Source organism: Gossypium hirsutum, chromosome A10, assembly GCF_007990345.1.
Source record: "Gossypium hirsutum isolate 1008001.06 chromosome A10, Gossypium_hirsutum_v2.1, whole genome shotgun sequence".
Taxonomy (NCBI): Eukaryota; Viridiplantae; Streptophyta; class Magnoliopsida; order Malvales; family Malvaceae; genus Gossypium; species Gossypium hirsutum.
The window spans coordinates 79,587,259-79,597,859 of record NC_053433.1 but is presented as its reverse complement, the minus strand read 5'-3'; the positions used below and the strand labels follow the sequence as shown (position 1 = coordinate 79,597,859).

Below are 10,601 nucleotides of genomic sequence, written 5' to 3'. Positions count from 1 at the left end.
GTCATACTAGTGGGATTTTTTTCAAGGGAGATAGTGATCGGATTTAAACATCCCACACAGTTGAGGCTATTAATTCAAGTTGGGTTCTTCAGAATGTAAGGCTATCAAGGTCTTGAATTGTGAACACGTGTGTCAATTAGATAATCGGTAAGGGTTGGTTTGTAGGACGTACTAGAATCAACTATGAGTGGAAGAATTGGTGGTTTGAACATTATAAGCCACTACAACTAGCTTATTGTTTGGAGGACAAAACTTATTTGCGAGGATCGATTCAAAAATCGAGCTTCATTGAGTCTAAGGCTAAGGCTTTATAATTTTGTTTACAAAATTCAAATTCATTTTCTAATTTTATTTTATTTTCAATTTATATAATTGTTAATTTATGCTATCTCATTTAATTTCTAGACATTTTCAACTCTCCTAATTTATTTTATTTATTTTTTAGCAGGTTTGTTTGGAGTCGTGGGCACGACTATTGACACGATTATTGATACGATAGAAATTTTGTTCACAAGAGAATAACGAAAGTTGACTATAATTACCAATTTTTGTGGACTTGACCCTACTACTCTTTACTACTATTTAGAGTTATTTTATTGTAGGAATTTTTATTTTGTGGTTTCGACACCCATCATTGGCGCTCCTACTAGGGAGATCAGAGAAATTCTAGAAGTAGACAAAGCAATGGGTGTCAGAATATTTCTATGTAACCTAGATGATTAATATTTTTACTTTCACCAATATATATATTGAGAAACAAATGTTCCTATAGCCAGACACAACCAATATCAATTCCAAGGACATATTAGTTATCTTAAACAATGATCAGCCCCATAAAACGAAATCAAAAGTGAAAAGTTTCCTGGATTCATAAGAAAGATTTGTATACTATTGGGATCTAGTGTCCTTAGCGTAGTAATGTCATTAATGTACTTGTAATTTTCTGAACAATTTGGGTTAAAAAAATTCATCAAAATCATTAAAATCTTTTGTATAATGCCCTTAAAGGTTTTTGCACACAAAGCAAAATGAAAGCAAATATTAACTCATTGATTATAACGTTTAACTAATATTAATTTTCATTATGTGGTTAGATCATAATGTGAAAAGACAATTTATATTAATAAATAATCTAAATAGTTTATAGTTTAACTGAAATTGAACAAGTTGATTAAAAGACTATTATGCCATATATCAGGTCTAAGTAGAGAGATACATTATCTTGGGTATTAGAATAGATGAATCCCAATATAGAGACATAGATGTGATTGTTTGAACTAATAGTACATCATATAAGACTCAAGTACAATAAATCTTAAATTCATTTATGAATTCATTCACTTGTGACGTTCATAGTGTGACTTACCTCAATCCTAAATAAATAATAGAATATGTGTGTGTGTGACTTGTGTGCTTTGATGTATTAAAAGCCTTAATGAAATTGGTAATAGAGTTGAAAGTTGGTATATTTGATATAAGATTTCTACATGACATGACTTCACTTATAATAGTGGAATTCATAACCTAATCATTTAAGTACAATAAAATTGTATGCTGAGTATAACTCAGTGGTATTTCTATAATCCAAACATTAAAACATATCATAATGCATTTAAAATACATAAGTTAAGAATAAATTATTATATGTAATTAACATGTCAATTAAAACACTTCTTGATTTCATTATCCAAATCTAACAAAACATACTAGAATAAGGTATAACACTTCCATCTCATATTCCATTTGAAATCTCAAGCATTAATATCTCACTTCATCTCAAATTTTCCCATATCATGAATTCAAGAACATAATAATCATTATTCCTATTCATTTCATAGATCATTATTCCAGTTTCCATTTTTATTTCCCTATTAACCTGACTCGAACTCGAACGGATATGCGGATCTAATCAACACACCAATTTGGCACCCAGTGTATGTCGGATAAATTTGAAAGTAATAATTTACATCCTGCACTGGTTAGTAAAACCGAAAAATATATGTGCCCAGCATTAGTTGGTATAACCGAAAAATGGGGTGCCCAATACTCCCCGACACGTAGTAACCCTGAATTTCCATATTATAGTCCTAATCAACCAATTAACTATTCTCATATATCATAATGCCCAAAAATTTGAGTGTTGTTTAATAAATTCTGATATAAGTAAATCCATGTATTTGTGGCTAAGTGCTCTGTTTGTGTGTTGGAGGTCAGGGGTTCAAACTTCACTTTTGGAAATATTGTTATTTTGTTTGACTTGACCCTTATCCTTGAACATTTTACTTAAGTTTATTTTTGTGTTAATATGTTTTAAGAACGAGCCTGTTGGTTTGATGGTTAAGTTTCTATATACTTCCTAATCCTGTGTTTAAGTCTTTGTGTAAGCGAAACAGGGATATGTTTTTGCTAGTCTGTAGAATTAGTTTTGTTTTAAAAAAAATTAAATGGTTTCCTCAAATTTATATTTTTTTCTTTTACATTATTTCTTTCTTTTTTTTCTTCTTTTCCTTCTTTCCTTTTCCCTTCTTTTCTTTTCTTTTCTGTTTTCTCAATTGTTGAACTTTTCCATTAAATTTTTACAACTGTGTTCGGGGAAGTGCACATTTCATTATTATCAACTGAAAGGTTAATTGCGTGAGTTTTATTGTAGAATTTCTATTAAACGTTCGTTTTTTTCTGTTTCTGTTTAAGTTGATTTCTATTTGATTTGCTTGAATTCTCTGTTAAACTTCATTTGATTTTCTTTTTAGGTGTAGATATCGAAGATAACGATCTCTAATGCGCTAATTTGAGCAATTGTCGTTGACTCGTCAGTAAGTGTTAGCTTTATTTGGAGGTTTTGTGTTGAAGTTTTTGACATAGTTAGTTAAGTGCTAAATTGTATGCATTTTTTTGATTAGGTCATTTAATTTCTTATTGAATGGTCGTTTTAGGTCCTAGGATTCTTCTTCGTTATTCCTACATTGAAACTATACCAAGTGCTTAACGAAAACTAGACTTTCTACAATTTGCAAACGCTGGAAGACATGGTTGTCGACGCCACACTCCCGTGTAACTCACTGTTTCTAAATTAGGGTCACATGCGCCAAGGACACGGGCATGTGTCTAGGCTATGTAACTCACTGTTTTGGATTTAGAAACAAAAAGGCCAGAGACACGAGCGTGTGTCCAAGTTGTGTAAGAGATAATTCGAGCTTTGAGTCACACGGACGTGCGTTTGGCCAAGAGCTAGATCATGTAACTCACAGTTTTGAGCCACACAGGCGTGTGCTAGGTTGTTTGGGCCAAACAGGCTAGCCACTTTGTTCCTGTGAATCCACACGGGCGTGTGAGCCAAAAATTAGGATTTTTCCCTAGGGCCATAATCGTCGTTCAAATCAAATGTAGGCCTACTGTAAAGTCCATATGATTTGATTTAGACATTGAAACTGTTATCTAACAATCTTTTTCTGGATAATATGTTATTTTGATATAAATATAACATTTGTTTTGTGATCTGATAAGTAAGAGTGATAGCATTACATGAGCACAATCTGAAATTGTATTATTATGCCATTATATTTGGTACTTGTTAAATCTACATCTGCATCAGGATTGAAACTGAATAAAGAAAGAAGTGTGAGACATTTAATAATCTGTCAACTCTGGTGGCTAAGCTATACACATTTCTGGTTTTGGCGATTTATCACATTCTGATCTGGCAGCTATACTACAATTATTCTGAAACGTGACATACAGTCACTACGCGATGTGTAAGGATGGATGGGTACTTGATGTCCTGTATGGTGTGTCGGGATGGACGGTGAGGTGTGTAGTAGATGGGGGTAGGAATCTGCATCTGTATTTGATACGTTTTGCATCTGTATATGATATTCTTTATTTTTGTTTCTGTATCTATTTTTGAGAAATGGTTAATCTGTGGAAAGTGAAATTACGTCTGTATATTACTAATTGATATTGAGTATAAGTTACACACACACTGAGTTATTAACTCATTTGGATTTTTGTCTAAATTTCAAGTAACCCACGAACTTAGGTAGGTTGGCGTGGCAGGAGCTCGTCATCTCGTTTCTTTTTACTTAATGTTTTATTTAAACTTATGCTTTTATGCGTTTAGTTAAGATTTCAATTTATAAATTGGAGTTCTACATTGGTTTGTTCATGTCAATGATTTTGATTATTAACTTTAGACAATTAAGGTTGGATTTTTCTATTGGTTTGATGTAGCCTCCTGACTTGGTCTTAACGTCTAGGTTGGGTACTGGGTGTTACATATATAATAGCCTACTCATCACAACATTAATACAATTTCATATTTAAAAATTACACATAATATTTTCAAATTTATTTAATTCGGTCCTTAACATAGACAGCCAATTCGTATCAAATCATTTCAATCCATTTTATCAATTATAACTCACCTTATGAACTTACGATTCAATGAAATTTATAAATGCAACAATTGAGATAGTTTAGATTATAGAACATAAATTGTAAAATCTGAGTTATTTGTCGACGACTTTGTTTTTGCTTTTCTTTTTTGAGAATTCAAGTCAACGTTAGCTATGGATTAAGAAAAACAACAAAATTATCAATACACAACCAGTTTCACATTAAATTGCTAATTTATGTAACTTTTTCATTTTATTCAATTAGTCTCTAAAATTAGGAGTAACATAACTTTCAAATCTGCCTCAATCTTTCATGTCAATTTCACTCTAGTCCTAATCGAACTTCCTATTTATCATTTCCACCAAAAAATTGAAATTTGTGCATTTTAGCTTCTATTGAAAAAAACCATCAATTGACTTTACAATTTAGTTCCTTTTGTCAATTCTAAACTTATCAATGGTAACATCTTCAATCTTTAATAGTACCTAAAAATTCTTCATGGGTCAACTAACTTAAGCTTCCAGGATTTTGAAAACATAAAAATTACAAGAAAATGACTAAATTGAACTAAGCAATTGAAGCTTTGAAAATGGAAAACCCTAAGGCTGACATTCTCCCCTTCTTCTCCTAGCTTCACTTAGCATGAAAAAGATGGAGAAATGTTTTTCCTCCACTAACTTTCCACTATGTATTTTATTACCTATTTTAATTAATTTACAATTTTATTTTATTACATTTTTACAACATTTTTAACCATTTAAAACCCATGTTGTTGTCCACTATTAATATAACAATGCTTTAATATCCTCATAAGTCTCTTTGCTAAGTTCTACATAATGGTTCACTAACAATTTAACTTTTGGCACTTTTATGATTTAGTCATTGCACCCTAATTAAACACTAATTCAACAAAATTACTTATCTGAAATTGAATTCACTTCTAATATAACTCCATAAATATTTAATAATAATATTTACAAGTTTAGTTTACAAAAACGGGATTTTGAAACCACACTTTTCTAACACCACTAACTTTCGAGTCGTTACTGTTCAAGCCCACACTTGAAGTAGCTTGTGGTACGAGAATAGCAAAGAAGATCATTTAGTTGAGAGCCAAGAATGAAAAGGATCCGTCTATTCAAAAACACATGTGTGAATTCAGTCTAGAGTTTATTGCTATAAATATAAAAAATCGGGTCGGATTTCAAAATTTTTATTTTCCTCTATGCAAGAAAACTGTTCAAATCAGACTTTTTCCAACAAGGAGTACTAGTATGAGTTCGGAGGTGGTAATCATAATATCATGGGGGTTATTGATAATATTGTTGGTAAGGGTTATATTGTATTTGTTGGTATGGATTATACTGAGTCTGCTGATGGGGGTTAGGTTGTGCATGCAAACGTTTTTATATTGTACTTGTCTATGTGTAGTCTGTTAAATCTTTCTAGGGATCTTGTTGGATACTACAAGGACTGTACTCATTGGTTTGGAGGACATTATAATCTAGGTTGACCATTGTTTTCAATGCTTACCGCACCAAATTCTTGACAGGTGAATCATCAAGGGAGAGAGAAAGGTTAAGGTGAAAGTGGGTCACCCTAAACTAGGGCAAAGAGTTACAGTTTTTGGTGAATAGGGAAGAGATTGGAAGTACTAGTTTAGGTTGGTCAGAAGTAAAAGTTTTTTTTCGTGGTCTTTTTCTTCTTAGATGTTGTGGTTGGGTTTATATATTGGGGATAAAGGAGCCCACACATCCTGGGTTTCGAAACCACCCTTTTCATTTAAAAAATTTAATCAATTGAAAAATGAGGGAATCGACTTTTGAAAAACAAATACATGGAGCCCCCACCGATCTTTTTGTTTTGGTGTGATCGGATCACCTAAGAATTTGGTTATTTTAATAAAACATTTTTGGTTTACTAAAACAACGATTCTGGTCTACGAAAATATGAGAAAACGGGTTCGGGAGTCGGTTACGCATGAGGAAGGATTAGCACCCTCACTATGCCTAAAATTGGTACCAATTTGATTAAATGTTATCCTTATGTCTAAGATTTAAAAATGTTTTTGAAAGGTGGTTTCTTTTAATAACATTTGAATAACCCGAGTCGGTCATCAAAACTCTCTTGCTTAAGAGGAATATAGCATCACATCCAGCACAATAGGACACGATCCTTTCTACCCTCGAAAACATGATAAGTTTTGAGTTCCAGAAATTTATATATTGGAAACCGTAAAAGGATGCCTAATTATCTAGTTCAATGAGAAAATCGAAACCCAGCACAGTAGAGTACGATTCCTCGAATTTCTAGATATCGGACATTGCCTTATTTTTAGAATTTAAAAAAACATGAGTGAAATTCTTAAAGGAATATTCGATTGTTTTGAACAAACAGGGAATCGCAACCCAACACGATAGGACACGATTCTCAAATCACCAAACATCGAACATTCCTCGTTTTGAAAGGTTCTTAACAAACATGAGTGAAAACCTAAAGGAATATTCGATTGTTTTGAGCAAACGAGAAATCACAACCCAGCACGATAGGGCATGATTCCCAAATTGTCGAACACCGAATATTGCCTTCGTTTTAACGGATTTTTAGAAGACACGAGTGAAATGTTGAAGGGATATTTGATTATTTTAAGTAGACGAGAAATTGCAACCCAGCACATTAGGGCACGATTCTGTGAATTGCCAAATATAGTACATCGCCTTCGTTCAAGGGATTTTTAAAAGACATAGGTGAAATTCTAAAGGGACCTTCGATTACTTTGAGTAAATGAGAAATTGCAACCCAACATGTTAGGGCACGATTCCACAAATTACCAAGTATCGAATATCGCATTCGTTTTAAAGAATTCCTAATATTTGTGAAACTAGCTTAAAGCACATCAACTCGATTTGAAATAAGACGAAATTAACCATAAAATTTAGATTTTATAAAACCACATTTCAAAAATCGAGTGGAAAACGATGATATGGGGTAATATGTGTAGCATAAAACACGACAATGGAAGAGTGGAGGCAATACAATTTATTTAATCAACTAACAAACACTTAAGCAACTAAGTATAACTAACTTGAAAATATAACTCAACTTCAATTATGTATGGAGAATAATTAACATGACAACATAAGACAATGGACAAATAATATGCTACAACAACATGCATGACATAACATAAAATGATTACTACTAGATGCATAAAACAAAATGCAAATCGAAGAAGCAATATGTATGAAACTATTTTAAAACTATGAAAAGTACGTGATACACACTATATGAATTGATGGATCAACAAATTAGAAAATATTTGTAAAGACAAGCTTAATGTACACATGCAATCATTAAAATATATATATTGTAGAATGAAAGTTTGAATCGAATTGTATATGAAATATTTTAAACACAAGTATATTTAAAAGTTGACAAACTATATGATGATTTAAATAATATATTTAAAAGAATAATAATGAAAATATGTGACTAGACATAATACACAAAATAGATTTATAAAACATATATACATGTAAGTTTATTAAAAAAAACATGAGATTGATAATAAGATATAAATTTTTAAAATTGTTTCATATGTACATAATTATTAAAATATATGTTATGGAATAAATATTTTTAATCAAATAACATACAAAATATTGAAGAACATTAGCTTAAAAATGACAATTTTCATAAAAAATTTAAAATATGTACCAAAGATGAAAAGATTACAAAAAATGTATAATAAAACATAATCTTAGAAACATAATGAATTTACACATCGTATATTTATATATAACCTTAAAAGTAATTATTCGTAAAAACATGTAATGCATACAAAATTAACTTGATTTTATTGGAAGTTATATGATAGATTTAAAAGCATACCTATATAGAAAGAAAACCATATGCGTAAAATACGCGAGTTTAATAATGTATAGATTAAATATGATATCCACAATGCATATATATATAATAATAATAATAACTTTAAAAAATTACATAGGATTATATAACGCAAGACAAAAATAATTTTTTTAAAAAAAAACGTATGTAAAACAATATGGGGTTAATATATATATAATAAAATTAGCTTTAATACAAAGTATACGTGTATATATATATATATAATAATATTTACACAAGTGGTTATATGAGAATATCAAAATAACTTAATGCAACAAGAAATTCAAAGTGACTTTACAAAACAAAACAAAGTTGTGCATGTACAAATATATATGTATATAGAAAATAAAATAACGATATTAACATAATAAAAAGAAACTTTAAAACAATCGTATGAATAAGCAGTCAAGAATAAAAGTTATAAATTAAAAGGGTTTAATTAGAATCAATCCAAAATCAAAGGCATAATTTGAAAACAAAACTAAAAGAGGACTGAAGTGCGAAGCACACAAAGCATAGGGACTCAAACTGGAAGTAATCCAGGCCCTAAAACGCTGCGCACAAGTGCGGACCTGATTGCAAAATAGCGTAAATTAAAGGAAAAAATTAAAAAATAGAAAAAATCACAGATGGGCCGATCTAAACGTGGCGCAAAAGGGGAGGAATTTAAAGCGAATTAACCCCTCACCGCGAAAACGCGCGGATCCCAGGGGCCATTGGGTCGGGTCGCCGGGCAAAGTTTCAAATGACGTCTTTTTTGGCCGTTACATTTGACTTAAACGGTGCCGTTTTTGCTTCTTTAAAAGACTAAGTGGGTTTTCATTCAGCCGAAACCCTAGCAGTGTATCAACCTCCCCCTTTTGCTGCCCAATTAACCCCAAAATGCTACCCTCGGCACTAATGTGCCACACGAACAACGATCTGCGCGTTCGAGCCCTAAAAGAGTGGTTTTGGCCCTTGAGACCCCATTCAGACTTCGATTTCGACGAAGTGAAGGGGAAACGACGGCTAGCTTCGCAAGGTAAACTCCTCTTTCGTTTTCTTTTTGCGTTTTTGATAGATTTCGAAGCAGAAATGGAAAAATGGAGGCGTAAAAAAAATAAAAAGGAACCACCTTTGAAGAATATTCAACCTCTGTATTCGATTGCTATTGTATGTGTATATTCCTTTTTTTTCGCGTTTTTTTGTATTCAGTGTGTAGAAATGTGCTTGTATCCCTCCTTCAAAAAAGAGTTTACAATCGAAGATAGTAGGCTTTTATAGTTGAATGTTCAAAAAAAAATAAAGAAAAATACAAGTTTTTTCTTTACTTTGGTATTGGCTACTGCTCTGTCTGTGTTCTTGCAGGTACGGGTGTGCGCTCGGGTACGCAGCCATGTGCTGGCGTACGGGGCGTGGGCGTGGTGCCAGGAGGCCGCACGGAGGTGTGGAGGCTGGGACTACTGCGTGGTTAGGCCGCCAGTGAGGGCTGCGGAGCGAGGAGACCTTTGCCCTAGGGTTTACCGAAATTGGGCTCAGTTTCTGGGCCATTTGGGTCTTGGAGCTTTGGGCTGTTTTGTAACTGGGCTAGGGTATTAGTTATAGGGTCATGTAATTGGGCTTAGGTATTGGGCTGTAAATAGAATATTAATGGACTGTTTTGTTTATTCTTTTTTCTTGGTTTATTTTGGGTTTCAAAAGGGGCCGGACAAATTGGCCTATCGACACTAGGCTTGTTGACAACAGGGTTATACCTTTTCTCCTTGTCGTGGTGGTGACATGACATCCTAGGTCAAGGATATGACAATTAGGATTTAGTGCCTTAATTGTAATATATTCGTCAACTTATAATTGTAAATTTTTGAACAAATTGATTTAAATAAAATTTTATTGCAAAATAATATCATTTGAAACTATCCTGGTCAGATTTTGCTTGCAAAGTAAAATGTAAGTAAATATTGGATCATTGATTATCTAACGTTTAACTAGTATTAAATTGCATTAGGTAGTTGGATCATAATGTGTGTATACAATTTATATTAGTAGATAATCTAAACAGCTTGTGATCTAATCGAAACTAAGCAAATCGACTGAAAGACTATTATGTCATCTATCAAGTCCAATTAGGGACATGTCTTGTTTTTCAACATCAGAGCGAATGACTCCCAAAAGATAAAGACATTGATGTTATTGTCTAGACTGACAATACATTGGACAGGATCTAAGTTGAATTTATCCTAGACTCGTTTATAGATTTATTCACTTGTGACGTTCATAGTGTAGAATATCTTAATACTAAGTAGGTGATGGACTACGTATGT

General features: G+C 32.3%; 1 long non-coding RNA gene across 1 annotated transcript; it reads left to right on the top strand.

The window, feature by feature from the left end:
* The first annotated feature begins 9,085 nt into the window (after positions 1 to 9,085).
* LOC107896923 (uncharacterized) lies at positions 9,086 to 10,181 on the top strand. Its single transcript, XR_001683937.2, has 2 exons — positions 9,086 to 9,322; positions 9,649 to 10,181. It is a non-coding gene; the product is annotated as an uncharacterized lncRNA (long non-coding RNA).
* Positions 10,182 to 10,601: the final 420 nt, after the last annotated feature.